We start from the raw sequence: 21395 nt of genomic DNA, 5'->3' as shown, positions 1-21395 counted from the left end.
GTATAGTTTTATTCTGACACTCCTGGGATGGCCACGAGTTGGAGTCAACTTGAGGGCAACAGTTGTTTTTCTTTTTAAATGTACTCAGGGTCGCTATGAGTCAGAACCAACTCAACGGCAATGGGTTTGGTTTTGTTTGGTTTAGAGGCCTAATATAATAGCAGCAGAGGCTGGAGGGACAGAGCGGGTAGGAAATCAAACTAAAGACCTTCTTCCAGAACTCTCTGTCACAAAACGGAATGACACCTGCCTTTGTTTATTCTGTGTGAACCCAGGCTGGTTTCTCTTATCATGTGGTTACTTGGCTTTCTAATGGCTTCCTACGGTGGTATGCCAACTTGAATGTCAGATCTTTGAGGGCAAGAATCACAACTTTCAGTATACAAATACAAGGAAAAGATTAGTCCAAAGGATTAATGGACCACAACTACCACAGCCTGCACCAGACTGAGTCCAGCACAACTAGGTGGTGCCCAGCTACCAGCACTGACTGCTCCGACAGGGATCACTATAGAGGGTCCCAGAAAGAACTGGAGAAAAATGTAGAACAAAATTCTAACTCACAAAACAGACTAGACTTACTGGCCTAACAGAGACTGAAAAAACCTTGAGAATATGGCCCCCGGACACCCTTTTAGCTCAGTAATGAAGTCACTCCTCAGATTCACCCTTCAGCCAAAGATTAGACAGGCCCATAAACCAAAACAAGACTAAAGGGGCACACCTGCCCAGGGGCAAGGACTAGACGGCAGGAGGGGACAGGAAAGCTGGTAATAGGGAACCCAAGGTTGAGAATGGAGAGTGTTGACATGTCGTCAGGTTAGTAACCAATGTCACAAAATAATATGTGTACTAACTGTTTAATGAGAAGCTAGTTTGTTGTGTAAACTTTCACCTAAAGTACAATTTAAAAAAAAAAGAGTATCTCAAAGCGATAGTCTCAGGGAGTCTTCTAGACTCAACTGCTCCAGTAAGTCAGGATTTTTTAAGAATTTGAGTTTATTCTGCATTTTTCCTCTGTTCTATCAGGATCCATCTACTGTGGCCCTGAACAGAAGAGTCGGCAGTGGTAGCCGGCACCATCTAGTTCTGGTCTCAGGGTAGGTGTGCCATGGTTCGTGTAGGCTCTTGGCCCTGTAGATTAGTTTCTTCTCTGAGGCTAGCCCATAAGCCCTTCCTGAATACGGACATGAGGTCAGTCCTTCAACTACTGAAAGGTCAGCCATCACTCTCCTGACATCTCTAAACTATGCCATTATGTTCACTGAGCAAGCACGGGCTCAGACGGGAGCAATCTGCAGACGACCCTCCCTACACTGAGGCAGAGTCAATATGATGCACAGCGATGCTCACATACCCAGTTTCCAAAAGGTACCTTCACCCTAAAGTTCAGCCTAAACTGGTACTCACTAAACAGCAAACAAAAGTGAACATCACTATCTGTACAATCCCCTAAAGAGAAATAACCCAGAAGGATAAAAAAAAGTAGGAAGACATGTACTACATCATTATTTTAAAACAGCCCCAAATCGGAAGCAACCCAAATGCCCAACAATAATCAAACACTTGAGTACACGATGATTTACCTACTTGGTGGAATATTAAACAGTCGTCGAAAAGTATAATTACACAGATCATATTACCGTTCCCTGCTACCCGTTGCCATCGAGTCAATTCTGACTCATAGCGACCCCACAGGACGGAGTAGAACCGCCCCATAGTTTCTAAAGAACCAAAAGGAGCAACCTTTTGGTTCGTAGCTGTAGCTCTTAACCGCTGTACTACCAAGGCTCTGTGAAGATCATGTAGACATAAAAAAATACTCATACAGTGCTAATTTTTTTTAAAAAAGCATATAAAGGTATTCGTAGTCTTGATTATAACTATAAAAAATGCATATGAGAACAGAATTGACAACAATGCTGTACATAGGTTAAAATAATGGTGGAACATATGGGGGATTTTTCTCCTCTTTTACAAATGTACTGTTATTATTTTGCTGTTTGTCTCACGTTTAAACTTATAAACACAACAAAAATTGACGCAACAGGTGTAATACAAAAAGGTAAAGCAAAGGTGTCTGAAGCCACAAAGCTCCCTTACTGGTCACTCTTTACCCATTAATACAATCCTAAACTTGGGGTGAAATAAAAAGTGTTTTTATATGTGGAGAATGCTTGACCAAAAGCATTTCCAAAAGCAAAACCATGACAAGATTCCCACAAGAGGCCGCACCCTGAGAACACGGTGTCTTCGCAGGGCTTGAGATGATGTAAGAAAGAGAGCAGCTTTCTCTTTTCAACACTACTAATGCTGACCCGCCAGTTCTGAATCCACACCTGCTTCCCCGTAACACCACCTCCCACCTTTCTTCCATGCTCCTCTCAAACGCTTTCTGACTCCTCAGTGAAAAAGAAAACAGGACACAGAGAGAAGAAATACTTGAATTCCTTCAGAAATACTAACGACAAAACTGATGACAAAAGCTCCCGGAAGACCTACCCTGAAGTACAAGGCTGTCAGTGACAGGATAATATCCATACGCCTACAAGAAAGACCAGTTAATACAACTATTATTCAAATTTATGCACCAACCACTTATGTCAAAGATGAAGAAATTGAAGATTTTTAACAACTTCTGCAGTCTGAAATTGATCAGACACGCAGTCAAGAATGCAAAAGTTGGAAACAAAGAAGAAGGAAAGTAGTTGGAAAACACGGCCTTGGTGACAGAAACGATGCCAGAGATTGCATGACAGAATTTTGTAATACTAATGACTGATTCATTGCAAATACCTTTTTTCAACAACATAAATGGCACTATACAGTTGGACATCATCATATAGAATACACAGGCATCAAACTGACTACATCTGTGGAAAAAGATGGTGGGAAAGCTCAATATCATCAGTCAGAACAAGACCAGGGGCTGACTGTGGAACAGACCATCAATTGTTCATATGCAAGTTCAAGTCGAAGCTAAAGAAAATTAAAACAAGTCCACAAGAGCCAAAATACACCTGAATTTAGAGACCACCTCAAGAATAGATTTGATGCACTGAAAGCTAATGACCAAAGACCAGGAGAGTTATGGAATGACATCAAGGACATCGTATATGTCATTAAAGAGACAGGAGGGAAAGAAAAAAACAAAATGTATGTCAAAAGAGACTCTGAAACTTGCTCTTGAACATCGACTTGCTAAAGCAAATGGAAGAAAGAGCTGAACAGAAGATTTCCAAGAGCAGCTCCAAAAGACAAAGTAAAGAATTATAATGACACGTGCAAAGACCTAGAGTAAGAAAACCAAAAGGGAAGAATATACTCGGCATTTCTCAAGCTGAAAGAACTGAAGAAAAAATTCAAGTCTCCAGTTGCAATACTGAAGGATTCTATGGGCAAAATATTGAATGACGCAGGAAGTATCAAAAGAAGATGGAAGGAATACACAGAGTCACCGTACCAAAAAGAACTGGTTGACGTTCAACCATTTCAGGAGGTAGCATATGACTAAGAGCTGATGGTACTGAAGGAAGAAGTCCAAGCTGCACTGAAGACACACAAAAAACAAGGCTCCAGGAACTGACGAAATACCAATTGAGATGTTTCAACAAACAGATGTAGTGCTGATAGCATTCATCCGTCTGTGCCAACCGAGAGAGATCCAAATACACGCTTATTTCAAAGAAAGGTGATCCAACAGAATGTGGAAATTATTGAACAATATTGTTAGTACCCCATGCAAGTAAAATTTTACGGAAGATCACTCAAAAGCAGCTGTAGTAGTGTATCGACAGGGAACTGCCAGAAATTCAAGACAGATTCAGAAGAGGACATGGAGCCGGGGGCATATCATTGCTGATGTAAGATGGATCCTGGCTGAAAGCAGAGAATACCAGAGAGATGTTTCCTCATGTTTTACTGACTATGCAAAGGTATGCGACTGTGTGAACCATAACAAATTATGGATAACACTGCAAAGAACAGAAATTTCGGAACACTTAATTGTGTTCATGCAGAACCTGTGTACAGACCAAGAGACAGTCATTTGAACAGAACAAGAGAATACCGCATGGTTAAAATCAGGAAAGGTTTGAGTTGGGGTTGTATCCTTTCACCATATTATTCACACTGACACCTTTGAATTATGGTGTAGGCAAAGAATACTGAATATGCCACAGATTGCCAGAAGAACGAACAAATCTATCTTGGAAGAAGTACAATCAGAATGCTCCTTAGAAGCAAGGATGCCAGACCTCGTTTCATGTACTTTGGACATGTTATCAGGAGAGACCAGTCCCTGGAGAAGGACATCATGCTTGGTAAAGCAGAAGGTCAGCGAAAAAGAGGAAGACCCTCAATGAGCTGGATTAATGCAGTGGCTGCAGCAATGGGCTCAAACTCAGCAAAGATTGTGAGGATGGCGCAGAACCGGGCAGTGTTTCGTACTGTTGTACACAGGATCACTGTTCATTGGAACTGACTGGACAGCACCTAACAACAACAATAGTGCTTCCCCAAGGACAGGGCCCTTATGTGGCTTGTTTCCTCCCCAGAGGTCCCAAGGCTGCCCCCAACAATCCAAATCCTCTCTGGGGAACATCCCAGAGTCTGAAGCCACCACAAAGCTTCCAGTAGCCCTAGAGTTGGTGGCTGAGGGGAGAAAACATACTTGTCAGTCCTTACCCTTCTTGGCCCTGCTGACCAGATCCTCAGTCTAAAACTGCACTGTACAGAACAGTAGCCACTAGTCACATGTGGTGATTTAAATTTAAATTAAGTACAATCAAATAAAATAAAATCTTGTTCTCAGTTGTACTAGCCACATTTCAATTGCTACCTTATCGGGTAGCACCAATATCTCCATTCAAACAGAAGATTCTCCTGGACAGCTTCTATGACAGTCAGCTCTCCTGTTTGTCTATCTCACCAGGCTCCTCCTTCTCTATCTTTCAGGGCTCTATACAGGTCCCTCTTCTCTCCTCCTCTACCTAGGTGGTCTCCCATGGAGTCAACTGTCATCTTTATGCAGAAAGTTTAAACACTCACTAACATCTGAATATGGGGCAGTGATGGCTGATGGCTCGTGGTAGAACTCTCGCCTTCCACACGGAGGACCGGAGTTCAACTTCCAGCCAGTGCACCTCATGCACAGCCACCACCCATCTGTCACCGGAGGTTTCTGTGTTGCTGTGATGCTGAACAGGTTTCAGCAGATTAAGACAAATGAGGAAGAAAGGCCTGGTTGTTAATTTACTTCTGAAAATCAGTCAGTGAAAACCCTAGGGATCACAACAGTTTAACCTGCAACTGATCATGGGGATGGTGTAGGGCCAGGCGACATTTTGTTCCGTTGTGTACAGGGTAACCATGAGTCGGGGCCGACTCAACAGCAGCTAACAAAAATATCTGAATATCCTCAGAAACGTCCTCTAAGAACCCAAGATTTACACTAAACCATGACCTATTAGACACTGTTCTGATATTTATGCAAGAAAAGAATAGCTCAAAATTGCAATCACTAAATGACTCTTTCAATTCTCCTTGCATTACTGGAAATCTCCTTGTATTACAGATTCACAATTCACATGGGCAACTCAACCCCACCTCAGCTCCAATTCATTTGGAGTTCCCAAATTCATACAGGTGATTTGTGTGTGCAACCAAACCCCTAACAAAGGAATAGCTATTTTTCATTAACTCAGAAGTCAGCGTGTGATCCGTCAATGACCCTGTGGCCTCAATGAGATATAACAGCAGCAGGAAAGGACAACCTACTGGTGTGGCTTAACTGTATGTGATGTCGGACAATTGAAATTTGCGAAGTTATCTGCTACCAAATGGGGTTTACAAAAGGACTCCCAGTGCACTTAAAACAGAATTGAAAATATTGTATTTATACTCAGGTGTTCAGAGATATGTTTATCACATCAAGCTACTCTGCTTGATTAAACTTGAGCCACAATTTCTCTGAGCTCAGACAATGCTGATATGAAAATGGGCTATAATCCATTTTACTAAAAAAGTAAGTTGGTTTCAGAAAAAGTACTTCCAGAATTTATTAGCAAGTGTGCCTCCTCACCCCCCAGGACTTTCTGTTGGCAGTGGTGGTGGGATCTTGTTTTGGTTTAGTACTTAGCTTCATTATTTTATTTTGCTTAATTTCTTAACAGGACAATAGTCATTTGTTGACTCATCAAATCTTAATTAAGCACTGATGGAAATGCCCTGGAGCGACACCAGTGATCAATCTGGACCTGTTCTCTGCCCCTCTGAAGCTTCTATTCCTACTTCTTCTATTTCTGACTAATTCTTAAGCTTCAACCCTCCTCACAGGGCCAATTATTCCTTCCTCCAGCTTCATTAAGGTCTAGTCACAAACGTATTCAACAGCAGTTCCATTCAAGCCCTTTACCCTCTATTACAATTACCTGCAGCATCTTCCTACGTACCCACCACCCCTGGCTGTCTTCTGACCATACACTGGGCCTCATGTCAGACACGGCTTTCTTCAGAATACCTTCCATAACTTCCCAAATCACGGGGAGTTGCCCCTGCACATGACCCCTCCACCCACCTGCCATGGTTCTTAGCTCCTTCCTGTTCTGTCCTCCGGCCTACGGGCCCCGAAGTCCTGTGGACCTGTATCTCCCTTCCTCACCATTGAATTGTTGTTGTCCTTAGTTGCTGTTGAGTCGATTCCAGCTCATGGCGACCCCAAGTGTGCGGAGTACAACTGTACTCCATAGGGCTTTCAAGGCTGTGACCTCTCAGAAGCAGACTGCCAGGCCTTACATCTGAGGTGTCTCTAAGTTGGTCTGAATCACCAGCCTTTGGGTTAGCAGTCCAGAGCTTAACTAGTTTCACTACCCAGCAGCTCCTTCACTGCCACCATTGAATTACCCAGTGCCATCGAATTAGGACCTGACAAATTGTCTTGCTTTAATTTTTTTTTATATTTTATTTTTGTTGTTGTTATTGAAAATATACACAGCCAAACATACACCAATTAAACAGTTTCTACACAGACAATGCAGTGACATTGATTACATCCTTCGAGTTGTGCAACCTCCTTTACCGAGCTGTTCCTCCCCCACTTATATAAACTCACTGCCCCCCAAGGCTCCTAACTAATCTTTCGAGTTCCTGTTGTCAATTTGATCCCATATAGATAGTTCTTGAAAGAGTATAATGCTCACGGCAGACATTCTTTACTGGTTATCTTGTGTTAATTTTTCATGCATAAGCCTAGGTGCTTTTACTGCCTGGGTCCTTCGTATTTGTTAACTGGTAGAGGCCTGTCCCTTCCATATTTGTAAATGGTAGCAGGGTAGTTCTTTCTGCTGAACATCGACGACCTCCTTAACAGCTACCATCCCTCTCCACAGTTACCATGGGAACCGCCATCTTCTAGAACACTCACCAGTCCCTCCCTGGAGATTCTGGACACAGAAAATAGCCTCCCTCCAAACACCATGTGCAAAACATGGGCACTGGCAGCATGTTCTGCCATATGGACTGAGGAGTAGAGGATGCTAGAAGAGGGAAGGGAGGCACGGAGCACGGGAAAGAGACAGAGAGAAGAAAAGCCCTTCCCAGATCCACGCCATACAGTCTTCCAGTCTCCAGTTCCAGTCTGAGGCCCATCCAGAGCCCAGCCTGCATTCCAAGAGATAGTCCAGAATCTTTCCAATTAATTCCCTTTTCTGAGTAAGTCAGTCAAGATAGGTGTCTATAGGAACCTGGGGGGCAGTGAGTTTTATGTAAATGGAGAAGGAACAGCCCAGTAAAGGAGGATGAAAATGGCTGCACGACTCAAAAGAATGTAATCAATGTCACTGAACAGTACACGTAGAAACCATTGAATTGGTGTATGTTTTGCTGTGTATATTCTCAACAACAACAAAAAAATAAAATAGATTAGAGCCCCTAATAATAGAGGGCTCCAGAGTCTTTTTTGCTGGCTGTTTTGAAACAGAAATACAGAAATCTGTAAGTGGTCCACGGAACCCAGCAGGCAAGTCATTCTTCTGATCTGCTTCCAGGGCAGAGGTCAGACAGGGTCACCCGGCAACTCTGCTTCTCTCCAGGCCAGCTCGGGGTCCACTGCAATTTTCTGGCAGGCCCTTGGGCCACAAGTTAACTGCTCTAGCTAACCTACCAACTAATGCTAGGTTACAGGGGAAGTGAGTTGTTCTCTATCCCACACCCGTGCTTTGAGATTATGATAAAGGAGACACAAAGCAAGGTTTTCAGGACACACCAAAACCCACTGTGCCTTAAGTATATAGAGACCAAAGTTGATTATTGGTTACCAGTTCGGGTGGGAGGACAGGGGAGAGGAGGATTCACTGCTTAGGAGACACTGAGCGCCTGTGATGGAAAATTTGGGAATGGATAAGAGTGACAGTTGAACAGCATGATGAACTTAAGTTAATAGCACTGAACTGTACATGTGAAGACTGTCGAAACATCAAATGTTTTGTCACGTATATATTTACCACACACACATCACCTGGAGAGCAGACCCCCGGTTCAAGGGCAGCAAGTCAGACCAAGATGAAGCGTGGATGCAGCACTTCCGTTTGACCTGTCAACCACCACAAGGAGAGAAAGAAAATTTGAGCTTAAAAAGCAAAGGGACACCATATTAGACAAGCATGTTGATGGCTTATTATACACGTTTGGTGTGTGGAAAAGGAGCATCTGCTAACTCTAAAGTATGTCAAACTACTTGGTCAAAACAAGCCGCCCCTTGCTGCGGGCAACTGGGTGCACAACTGTGGCGGGCTTCGGGGTTAGCTGTAGTAGCAGAAAAGAGTTGAGGCTTTCTTTTTGTTCATTTTGGGGGTGGGGGGGTAGGGGGTAGATCCAAACAGCAGTCTCCTGAATTCAAACAATGAAAAGTCACTGCACAGTCTACTTTCCCCAGCCTCCTGATAGCTGACCGGCACAGCCTTCGCATTACTGATGCCTAAATATCTAAGCATAAGCGGAACAGCTCCGCACTCCACGGAAGCCACTGCCGGTTTCCCATCAGCCGCACACAGATGGCAGCTCAGAGGAGTCCTGTTCCCATTATGCCAACTTGGCAGGAGGCTCACCTGCCACCACCTGAAACACCAATCCCTCCCACCTTTATGCCAAAGCCTCTCAAACACAACGAAAACCCTGCCAGGACGCCCACAGATCGGCATCCTAGAAGCAGCGGGGAAGCAGTCTCATTACAACCCCACCAATTACCAAACGCGGGGAGGGACCTTGCACAGCCTGAAAGAAGTACAGGAGCAATGGAGGCGGGATCCCTGACAACACTGGGTATGAGCCAGCTTTACTAATCTACCCATTTGTATGAGGACAAGCACAGCCCCTGCTACAGCAGACCTGGAGGAAATCCTCCTGAGATGTGAAAAGTTCCACTGTGGACACATTATACACCCTTAAAGTTTTATTTACATTGGAACCATCTCTCCTGGTTTTGTAACCCCAACAGAGATGTCTCGGCTGGAACTGTTTCATTTGAACCATCAAAGACTAAGAGAATGACAGAGTGCACAAATGACGCCAGGGTTTGAAAGCTATCTCCGTGTGTGTGTGCGTGTGTGCCAGTGTCTGTGTTTTGTGTGTGTGTGTGTGTGTGTGTGTGTGTGTGTCTGAATGTGTACATACTGGCTAGGAGGAAGCAAAAAATACAGGTTGTTTATTTCATCAGATTCCAAGCAAAGGTGCTCTTCTGAGCTTTCTGGACACACCGGCTTGTCACCAGGTCCTTAGCCACTGACTGTTCCTTGCCTGCTCAGCAAATCAAACTTGCCTCTTTGGAATATGAAGCCAAATTTCTCACTAGCATGGGTAGCTTAAGTTATTTACAGCTTACTATACTCATTCTGGACACCTTGGTGGCACAGCGGTTAAGAGTTCTGCTGCTAACCAAAAGGTCAGCAGTTCAAATCCATCAGGCACTCCTAGGAAACCCTATGGGGCAGTTCTACCCTGTCCTATAGGGTCGCTATGAGTCAGAATAGACTCAACGGCAACGGGTTTGGTTTTTTGTTGTTGTTTATACTCAGGCCATATCCCCGTATTAAACCTTTCGACAGCTCTCCTCTTGAAATAAAACACCCAAACCCGAAAACATGAAATACAAGGCCCATCACAAAATGAGCTCTCTCCCACCAAGGCCTCTGAATTTCCTGGGGGAAGCCATTTCTGACCCATAACTAGCTCAACTTCTGCCTTTCTGCCTTGTTCTTCTCCTTCATACATATGTACATATGTATGTATGTGTGAATGAATGACCGAACAGATGGATAAATACGATAGTTATCACATCAGTCAGCATGTATTTGGACACAAGTAACAGATAACCCCAAAACGAGCTGACATGTTGTTGTTCTTAAGTGCTGTCGAGTACCTGTGTACACCTGAAGGAAACACTGCGTGGTCCTGTCCAATCTTCACAATCATTGCCACACTTGAGCCCACTGTTGCACCCACTATATAAATTCATATTCATTGCCGGTTTTCCTCTTTCCGCTGACCCTCTACCAAGCATAATTTCCTTCTCCAGGTACTGATCTCTCCTGATAACATGTCCAAAGTACTTGAGATGAAGTCTTGCCATCCTTGCATCTAAGGAGCATTCTGGCTATACTCCTTCCAAGACAGATTTGTTCATTCTTTCTGGCAGTCCACAGTATATTCAATATTTTTGTCAACACCTTACTTCAAAGGCATCAATTCTTCTTCAGTCTTCCTTATTCATTATGTGCCTTTCACATGCATATGTTGTTGTTGTTAGGTGCCATCAAGTCGGTTGTGACTCACTGCAACCCTATGTACAACAAAACAAAACATTGCCCAGTCCTGCGCCATTCGCATGTTCGGTGTTATGCTTGAGTCCACTGTTGCAGCAACTATGACAATCCACCTCATTCAGAGCCTTCCTCTTCTCTTCTAACTGTCTAATTTACCAAGCATGATGTCCTTCTCTAGTGACTAATCCCTCCCGACAACGTGTCCAAAGTACGTGGGATGAAGTCTCGCCATCCTCACTTCTAAGAACCATTCTAGCTGTACTTCTACCAAGAAAGATTTGTTTGTTCTTTTGGCAGTCCATGGTATATTCAATATTCACCAGAATTCAAAGGTTTCGATTTTCCTTACTGAATTTTTGGCTTTCGCATGCATTATGAGACAACTGAAAACACAATGGCTTAGTTAGGCGCACCTTAGTTCTCAAGGTGACATCTTTGCTTTTTAACATTTTAAAGAGGTTTTTTTGCAACAGATTTGTCCAGTGCAATACAACTTTTGATTTCTTGACTGCTGCTTCCACAGGCACTGATTATCGATCCAAGTAAAATGAAATCCTTGACAATGTCAATATTCTCCCTGTTTATCATGACATTGCTTACTGGTTCAGTTGTGAGGATTTTTGTTTTCTTTATGTTGAAGTGTAATCCATTCTGAAGGCTGCGGTCTTTCATCTTCATCAGTAAGTGCTTCAAGTCCTTTTTGCTTTCAGCAAGGAAGGCTGTGTCATTTGCATATCACAGGCTGTTAATGAGCCTTCCTCAAATCCTGATGCCCCATTCTTCTTCATATAGTCCAGCTTCTCAGATTATTTCCTCGGCATACAGACTGAATAAGTATGGTGAAAGGCTACAACCCTGAAGCACACCTTTCCTGACTTTAAACCATGCAGTATCCCCTTGTTCTGTCTGAATGACTGACTGCCTCTTGGTCTATACACAAGTTCCACACAAGCACAATTAAGTGTTCTGGAATTCCCAGTCTTTGCAATGTTATCCATAATTTGTTATGATCCCCACAATCGATACCTTTGCATAGTCAATAAAACACAGATAAAAATCTTTCCAGTATTCTCTGCTTTCAGACAGGATCCATGTGACATCAGCAATGATATCCCTCAATCCACGGCTCCTTCTGAATTCCGCATGAATTTCCGGCAGTTCCCTGCAATCGCTTTTGAATGATCTTCAGCAAAATTTTACTTGCCTGTGATATTAACGACGTTGTTTGATAATTTCCACAGTCTGTTGGGTCACCTTTCTTTGGAATGGGCATGGATATGGATCTTTTCCAGTCAGTTGGCTAGGTAGCTGTCCACCAGATTTCCTGGCATAGATGAGTGAGCGCTTCCAGCATTACATCCATTTGTCGAAAAATCTCAATTGATACTCCAGAAGCCTTGTTTTTCACCAATGCATCCAGCGCAGCTTAGATTTTTTCCTTCAATACCATCAAATCCTCATCACATGCTACCTCCTAAAAGGGCTGAACGTCAACCAATTCTTTTTGTTAAAGTGACTCTGTATATTCTTTCCATCTTCTTTTGTTGTGTCATTGAATATTTTGCTCATAGAATCCTTCAATATTGCAACTCGAGGCTTGAATTTTTTCTTCAGTTCTTTCAGCCTGAGAAATGCCAAGCGTGTTCTTCCCTTTGGTTTTCCATCTCCAGGTCTTTGCGCGTATCATTACAATACTTTGCTTTGTCTTCTCGAGCTGCACTTTGAAATCTTTTGTTCAGCTCTTCTACTTCATCATTTTTTCCTTTCACTTTAGCTGCTCGACATTCACGAGCAAGTTTCAGAGTCTCTTCTGACATCCATTTTGGTCTTTTTTTTCCTTTTCTTGTCTTTTTAATGACCCTTTTGCTTTCTTCATGTATGAAGTCCTTGATATCACTCCACAACTGGTCTGGTCTTCGGTCATTAGTGTTCAATGAGTGAAATCTATTCTTGAGGTGATTGATCTCTAAATTCAAGTAGGATACACTTAAGGCAGAAACCCTGGTGCCACAGTGGTTAAGTGCTATGGTGGCTAACCAAAGGATCGGCAGTTCAAATCCGCCAGGCGCTCCTTGGAAACCCTATGGGGCAGTTCTACTCTGTCCTATAGGGTCGCTATGAGTCGGAATCGACTCGAGGGCACTGGATTTTTTTTTTTTTTTTTATACTTAAGGTTGTTCTTTGGCTCTCGTCGACTTGCTCTAATTTTCTTCAGCTTCAATTTGAACTTAAATAAGTGCAACTGATGATCTGTTCCACAGTCAGCCCCTGGCCTTGTTCTGACTGATGATATTGAGCTTTTCCATCATCTCTTTCCACAGATGTAGTTGATTTGATGCCTGTGTATTCCATCTGGTGGTATCCAAGTGTACAGTGCCATTTATGTTGTTGAAAAAAGGTATTTCCAATGAATAAGTCATTGGTGTTGCAAAACTCTCTCATGCAATCTCTGGCATTGTTTCTATCACTAATGCCATATATTCCAACTACTTACCCTTCTTCTTTGTTTCCAACTTTTGCATTCCAATCACCAGTAATTACTGATGCATTTTGATTGCATGTTTGATCAATTTCAGACTGCAGAAGCTGGTAAAAATCTTCAGTTTCTTCATCTCTGGCCTCAGCAGTTGGTGCATAAATTTGAACAATAGTTGTATTAACTCGTCTTCCTTGTAGGTGTAGGGATATTATCCTGTCACTGACAGCATTGTATTTCAGGACAGATCTTGAAATGCTTTTTTAATGATGAGTGCAACGCCATTCCTCTTCAAGTTGTCATTCCCGGCATAGTAGACCATATGAGTACCCAATTCAAAATGGCCAATACCAGTCCATTTCAGCTCACCAATGCCTAGCATATCAATCTTCAAGTGTTCCATCTGACGTAAAGATACAAAATTTATTTCATGTAACAAGCAAAGGCAGGGTGAGTGCCAGGTGTGGATCGCCAGGCCTCTGAGGTTTTTTCTCTAATGTCTTCTTGACCCTGTCCCCTCTCATGTTGGCTTCATGTTCACACTAGTAGCAAGATGGCTGTAATGGTTCCAGGCACCACATCCAGACGTGCAGACAACTTTAGGGGACAAACAGGTCATCTTCCCTCGTGCTGTCACTCTAAGGTTGAGGAAGGTTTTCCCAGAACCTCCTAGCAGATCCGTACTTGTCCCATTGGCCAGGACTACATCACTGGCTAGTTGTTGTTAGCTGTCCCCAACTCATGGTGATTCCATGCACAACAGAACGAAATGCTGCCCAGTCCTGTGCCATCCCCATGATCAGTTGTGTATCGGACTATTGTGATCAACGGGGCTTTCACTGGGTGGTTTTCAGAAGTAGATCATCATGCCTTCCTTCCTAGCCTTCGTTTGGAAGCCCACTGAAACCTGTACGGTGTCACAGCAACATGCATGCCTCCACCGACAGGTGCTGGCTGTGCGTGAGGTGCGTTATCAAGGAACCGAATCCAGGTCTTCCACATGGAAGGTGAGAATTCTTACCCCACAGCATTCCCCTGTGGCTTACGGGGCCCAGAGTGACGGGCTGAAATTAATCCGGATTTACCCCTGGCAGGGGATGGGGTCACCTTTCCCAGAGTCATGTGGAGGAGGGGAGGATATATAAACAAAATCCCAATCCCATTAAGAAGGAAGGATGCTAGACATGCTCTCAGCAAGGTCCACTAGTTATCAGTGTGGGACATATGCTGTTGTCCCGATGTTCCCCGAGAGAAGGCCTCCACAGCCTAGCCCTCAGTTGAATCTTTAAAAATGGCAGGACTGACACGGAAAGGAGGCCACTGGGTGGCTGAGGGTGCAAGAGACGGGAGGCAGGATTCATCTGCAGGAGGTGTGGACGGGAGTCCCAAGACTTCTGCGTGACAACTGTAGGACCAGGGGCAAGTCCCTCAGCCTTCGTTTTCTCGTAAAATGACAAAAAAAACAGGAAAACATGTGCTTGACATATCGTGTAAGGTTGTTTTGAAAACCAAATAAAATGGTACACGTGAAAAAATATTCTGAAACTAAGCGCAACGCAAGTACAAGCTGTAATTACCACTCGCGGTAGAAATAATCACGAACCCCTGAGAAAGCCTCCTTGAAGAAAGGCTGAGGTGCCTCTGTGGCGAAAATGCAGCAGGACCAGCCTACGACAGGACGTTTGCTTTAGGAAACTGGATTCCTCTGATGTACCAGGGACTTGCTTGGAGGTTTTCCGGCACGATCCACTGATGCTCTCCAGTAGCTGGGACAGAACGTGACTACACAAACTGTCTCACAGGTCTGCCAAAAGCAAAGGCAGCATCCTCCTCTCTGCTCATTCACCGACCCTCCTCCTCCAGCGTGCACAGCTCTCTGGTTCTCACTGTTTTCTAAACGGAAAAGTAGGGCGGTGGCGTTTTACAAGTCAGAAAAGGTTAAGAATTTTTTTTTTTTTTAATTTAAGGTGCTGTTATTTAGGAGAGGGAACACTGATTTGAAGGTACAAGGTCACCCACGAGAAAGCTCAGCCCAAATCCAATTAAGGAGCAGGAGTTCAGAAGGCCACGGATAATAAATTCTGCAGCATCTAAGGACTTGCCGCTAATGTCATTTTTACCAGGCATTGTAGGCATGAAGCCACCCAACACGTAACCTGTGCTGCCTAATTTCCTGTCTGCCCTGCCCACTACCTATTTCAATTCCTCCATCTCCACTTAAAGCAAGGGTAGACATTGGCAAGCAAGCCACAGAGAAGCCAAACCTACCTAAAAAGACAGACATGAACTTATACATGCCAACCACTTTTTTTTCATTAGATACAACATGCTTCATCTACACAATAAAGTAGGAAGCCTGATCATGTCTAGCACCAAGATTCTGGAGTGTGAAGGCAATGATAATCTGGGTTTATGTATTAGCTTTCTTTGATGTCTTACCAGTTGTATACGTTGTCACACATAGCGCTCCCATCTGTGTCCGAGTAGAACTGGGCTCCATAGAGTTTTCAATATCTGATTTTTCAGAAGTAGATCACAAGGCCTTTCTTCCAAGGTACCATTGGGTGGACTCAAACCTCTAACCTTCATTTAGCAGCTGAGCACGTTAACCATTTGCACCACCCAGGAACTCCTCCATACAGCTACCCCCACCAAAGGCAACTATTTCTTTAGTTTGACCATTCTTAACCAAAGTCACCTTTTAGAATCCAAAATTTTTTCTTCTTTATGACCCCAGTCCATGAAGTTTAACTACATGGTGCTCATAACAGTTATCTGGTCAAGCCAGAAGTAAGAGTCCTGAAGAAAAGACTAAGGTGTGCAAAGACCTTGCATTGTGAAAACAAGACTCAAATTTCAGCCGCAGCCAATCTGGTGGGTTGAGAAGGGCACCACAAAAGCATGAACTACAGGTGAGCAGACATTCCCACCTGGAGCCATGTTTACCTGGATTTTTGGAGTCACATATTTAAGGCAAAAGAACCTTTTTGAAATAAAATATATCTTCACCTAAATACGTTGCTGCTGTTGTTAGATGCTGCCAAGTTGGTTCCGACTCATAGCGACCCTGTGTACAACAGAAGGAAACACTGCCCAGTCCTGCACCATCTTCACAATCATTGTTAAGCCTGAGCCCGCTGTTGCAGCCACTGTGTCAATCCACCTCATTGAGGGTCTTCCTGTTTTTCGCTGACCCTCTGCTTTACCAAGAATGATGTCCTTCTCCAGGGACCGGCCCCTCCTGATAACAAGTCCAAAGTATGTGAGACGTAGTCTCGCCATCCCTGCTTCTAAGGAGCATTCTGGTTGTACTTCTTCCAAGACAGATTTGTTCGTTCTTTTGGCAGTCCATGGTACATTTGATATTCTTTGCCAACATCACAATTCAAAGGTATCAATTCTTTGGTCTTCTAAATAGGCTGGCAGTTTATATTAGAGTCAACCGATCTCAGTAATTTTTTCAATTGTTATTTATGTGCTTTTTAAATTCAGAAGGGAACTAGAGAATTAGAAGAGAGAACATACTTCTTTCAAGGTGTCCCCATATACACGTTGTTTTTATTAGGTACCGTCAAGTCACTTCCGACTCTTAGCAACCCTATGCAACAGAATGAAACACCGCCCAGGCTTGCACCATCCTCACAATCATCGCTGTTTGAGGCCACTGTTGCAGCCACTGTGTCAACCCATCTCATTGCGGGTCTGCCTCTTTTTCGGTGACCCTCTACTTTACCAAGCATGATGTCCTTTTCCAGGAACTGGTCCCTCCTGATGACATGTCCAAAGTATGTGAGACGTAGTCTCGCCATCCCTGCTTCTAAGGAGCATTCTGGCTGTATTTCTTCCAACACAGATTTGTTCCTTCTTCTGGCAGCCCGTGGTATATTCAGTTTTCTTCGGCAATACAGTAATTTAAAAGCATCAGTTCTTTTTCAATCTTCCTTATTCATTGCCCAGCTTTCACATGCATATGAGGCGAGTGAAAACACCATGGCTTGGGTCAGACACACCTTGGTCCTCAAAATGACACCTTTGCCTTTTAATACTTTAAAGAGGCCTTTTGCAGCAGATTTGCCCGATGTAATATGTCATTTGATTTCTTTACTGCTGCTTCCATGGGCATTGATTGTAGATCCCAGTAAAATATAATCCTTGACAACTTCAATCTTTTCTCTGCTTATCATGATATGTTTTTTTGGTTCAGTTGTAAGGATTTTGTTTTATGTTGAGGTGTAACCTATACTGAAGGCTATAGTCTTTGATCTTCATCAGTGAGTGCTTCAAGTCCTCTTCACTTTCAGCAAGGAAGGTTGTATCATCTGCATATCACAGGTTGCTAATGAGTCTTTCTCCAATCCTGATGCTGCATTCTTCTTCTTGGATTATTTCCTCAGCATATAGATCGAATAAGTATGGTGAAAGGACACATATACATATGCTTCACATTAAGTCACAATTAAAATATTAAGAATAAATGTTAATCATATTAGCATAATAAGAATAAGGTGCAGAAGGTTGTAAATCTCAGGCAACATTTAAATTCCAAACACAAAACAATATGGGGGCCAAGATACACAGAATAGAGTGTGACAGTCATGAAACCACTGGACTAAAAATTAAGTAGCTGAAGATCGGAATCCTAGCTGAGTCACTTGTTCAACAGCCTCAGATAAACCTCCTGCCCTACTTACCCGGCATTTCCTATAAAATAGTTTGCTTCTCAAAATAGCATTGTGCCATAACAGCAGTGCTGAAGGCCAGGTAGACACAAAGTGGAGAGGAGTTAACCAAATGTGAACTTCCAGGGAGCTCATTCATTATCTAGTCTGTGATTGGGTCCAGGCCCCCTGGAAGCCTCCTTCTTCTCACATCTCACCTGGAGTCCTCTTTACTGCTCATCTGTGCCAAAGGAGATTCAACTCAAACCCATGCTGCCAGTCGTTAACCATCTAGTAAAGGTTTGATAACAACTGGCTAAAATGAAAAGGTTGAAGTATCTTATACTAAATCTCCAGAGATCATTTATGTCTTTCACATGACAGTACTTACCCTTCTTACCACAAATAAAGCTTTGGCTGTCTCGTATACTCTACAGAAATAGACCAATTCCCCAAAGCCATGCTTGTGTCATCTTTCTGTATCACTGTGAAGGAGAAAGAATGGCAACATCTGAACACTGGGAAGGACAGCCGATGAAATTTCTATTTTCCATGACTATTAGTCATGCCCAGGAGACCACAGTTATTCGCAAAACACAGAAAGTCAGGAGAGGGAAGACAGTGTGATATGCCAAGGCTCTCAGAATTAAAAACGACACTCACACCATTTGTGAACCATATTGCCAACCTTGAGGCTTCTTTATTTCACAACAAACTTATTACACTAGATCTATGGAAAGCTGATTTTGAAGCACCTCATAAACCCTATTGCTTCTACATATACCTCTGTAAAGAACACCATTTGTCACCTAGGAGGGACCTACAATGTCACTTCACACTTCTCCATCACATTGCTTGCACGTAACATACAAATCTTATTCACCACGACTGACTACTTTTAAAAGTCACAAAATTTTTCAAAATATTAATTTTCATCAATCAAAAAATTTAAATGCATTCCACAGAGCAATGGCACTGTGCACCTTGTTAATGTTCTTCTAGAAAAGCTGTGGTGGTGATTATTTAAACCTGCAGGTGGACGCAATTAGATAAAATTGAGCGATGGCAACAATCAGTGAATTTCTTATATCAGCACTTTGCTCTCCTCTGATAGCTGAGACCTGGCTGTGGCAGCCATTAGAGTGGCAAGGAGGAGGGAGACACAAAATCAAACACGAACAGGGTGCCATAAATCCACAGAGGCTGGGAACTGATGCTCTAGTAGGGTTTAGCGGATAGATTCTGGGCAGCGCCCCAATCCCACACCACTTAATTTATTCCTTAGAGTTCCTCAGACTCAAAGCCGTGCAAAGAGACAAAACATTACGTGTGCCGCTGTCATGCTCCTTTCTGTCACTTGATTAAAAATTATTACTAATAGAATAAGACAGGCAAACTAGGAGCTATCTTTTATCGAGAGTGGTTGTGTTTTACGCCAAGCATTTCAAATACTACAGAATTTATTACATTATTCAGGTGCTAGAAAATGAATTCCGAAAAGTAAATTTCCTACATATGAAACACAAGACCGCAATTCTCATTTCACAGGAAAAGATGGGAAGAAGAAAAACGAGGGGTGCTAACCACTTGTGAGAGCCAGAAAATGTGATCAGAGTTTTAACCACATCCACCTGGCTCTCCCACACTCCAGCCTCCTTACGCTTCTTTTTCTCAGACACACTGAACCCAGGCATCATATTTTAAAGGCATCCTTCTGTACTCTGACAAAGTCAATACTATAGTTAAACTTTCTGGCTACTTACTGATTCTAAACAGGAACTCTGGCTACTTAAAACCTCAGCTGGGGCTGGCCAGGGTTTTATAAACACGGCACAGCCTCACATCTTACAATGCACGTTGTGATACTCTTACCATCGGAGCTGAATTTGCCCATCTGGTTTTATGGCCAAGAAGGTTGGATGCAGCTTAAGAAACTGCTCGTGTGCAAAGATAATCCTGTACACCCGCAGCAAAGATAATCCTGTACACCCGCAGCGTGTACTAACCTCACTGCCGACCAACTCTTCACAGACAGCAAAGCTGTCCCGACCTAATGGCTCAGCTAGTCCTCAGCGAGGATCTGTGATGCTCCTGCCTTACTGTTAACCATCAGTAACAGTGACGGGGAGGCAACACACACTCTTAATAGTCAAAGATGAGGGAACGCTACAATACGGGAAAATAACATGGTACTGAAAGGGATTTCTACCCAAGACTCTTCATTTCCTTTGTTAGAAATTCAAAATTGCACACAGACACACACATCAGAGGAGTAACTGTCTCAAGAAATTTAAACTTACTTTCCTTTTGTCACTGACAAGAAACTGGTAAAAGAAATAGCCAGCAGGATGAAGAAATTCTGAACTCAGTGATATCTGCCTATAAGATTGAAGCGGAATTCACAAACACTGAGCAATGGTTTTTGAAAGCAGATACAAGGAGTCTTCAGAACAGTCTCCCAACTAATAACTAGTTGGATCAATAGCTGAAACTTAAAAGCAAAGGCTGAAGAATCTTTCATAAAAATTTATTCATTAAAGGGCCAAATTCTTACCCTTGATCAGACTTTCACAGAGCTGACACCACAAAAACCCAGGCCCTGTGGCTCTGACAGGCCCATTCCAAAGTGGGACATGCCCAAGTATTAAGACTACTAAGAGAAGGAATAGCAGATAGAATCATAACAACATAATACCTTTTCTTATGCATTACCAAAATCATTTCACATCCATTAAGGTCTAAACAGAGTCTTTAGTTTTTTTTAAGTGAGAAATTAATATCTTCAACTGTAGAGGGTGTTATCTTTCTCAAAGCTCTTCACATTCATTTTGACTCTAACTGTGCTTTTGATTAAAAATCAGAACAGTAAGAAAGATGCTCAAGTAAACCTCCACTCTCTACACGGCACCACTGCACAGCCACCCACTAATTTCCCACACTCCCCAACCTGTCACACCACCGCAGTCAGAGGCTTTCCATGAGCACCTACATTCCAACGCTCTTTATCCAAAGGGCGAGTATCCTTGATACCACACAAGTACAAAGACTGTGATTCGTACTTTCTGATATCAGAAAAATACATTTGGTTCTGCATTATCCACACTTGAAGGGGAAATAGCATAAATTTTAAAATCCACGAATAACCCAGAATTTTATTTCTGACCAATCATTTTCTGAGAAACGGAGTTTACCCACTGGTATAGGTCCTAACATGCCCAAAAGTGGTGGGTACAGAGATCTGAAAGGCCAAGTTTATCAGAATTTACAGTAATTTATGGCGATGTGGCAAAATTTACTGATTCTGATCAAAGCATTCATTTAATTTTAACTAAATAGGTAATGAGCATCTATTTCCCTGTCTTCATGGAATGTCTTTATCCCCTTTCATTAAAATCACCCCAACTCTCCTACAGAGAATGACTTCTCCCCCTTCCGCAGGGTCTC

At 43.0% G+C, this 21395-nt stretch overlaps 1 protein-coding gene across 5 annotated transcripts in view; it reads right to left on the bottom strand.

Moving 5' to 3' along the window:
* Positions 1-21395, bottom strand: part of TULP4 (TUB like protein 4) — a 304765-nt gene that overhangs the window by 273280 nt on the left and 10090 nt on the right. The window contains exon 2 of one of the 5 annotated variants that reach the window (XM_049904582.1): positions 8511-8590. The exons of 3 other annotated variants lie outside the window; for them this stretch is intronic. The gene's annotated coding sequence lies outside the window, so the exon portion shown is untranslated. The remainder of the gene's footprint in view (positions 1-8510; positions 8591-21395) is intronic. One more of the 5 variants, XM_049904572.1, reaches the window with a different exon arrangement.

This window comes from Elephas maximus, chromosome 1 (genome assembly GCF_024166365.1).
Source record: "Elephas maximus indicus isolate mEleMax1 chromosome 1, mEleMax1 primary haplotype, whole genome shotgun sequence".
Classification (NCBI taxonomy): domain Eukaryota; kingdom Metazoa; phylum Chordata; class Mammalia; order Proboscidea; family Elephantidae; genus Elephas; species Elephas maximus.
Note: the sequence above shows the minus strand (reverse complement) of the source record. Positions and strands in the feature narration are given on the sequence as shown.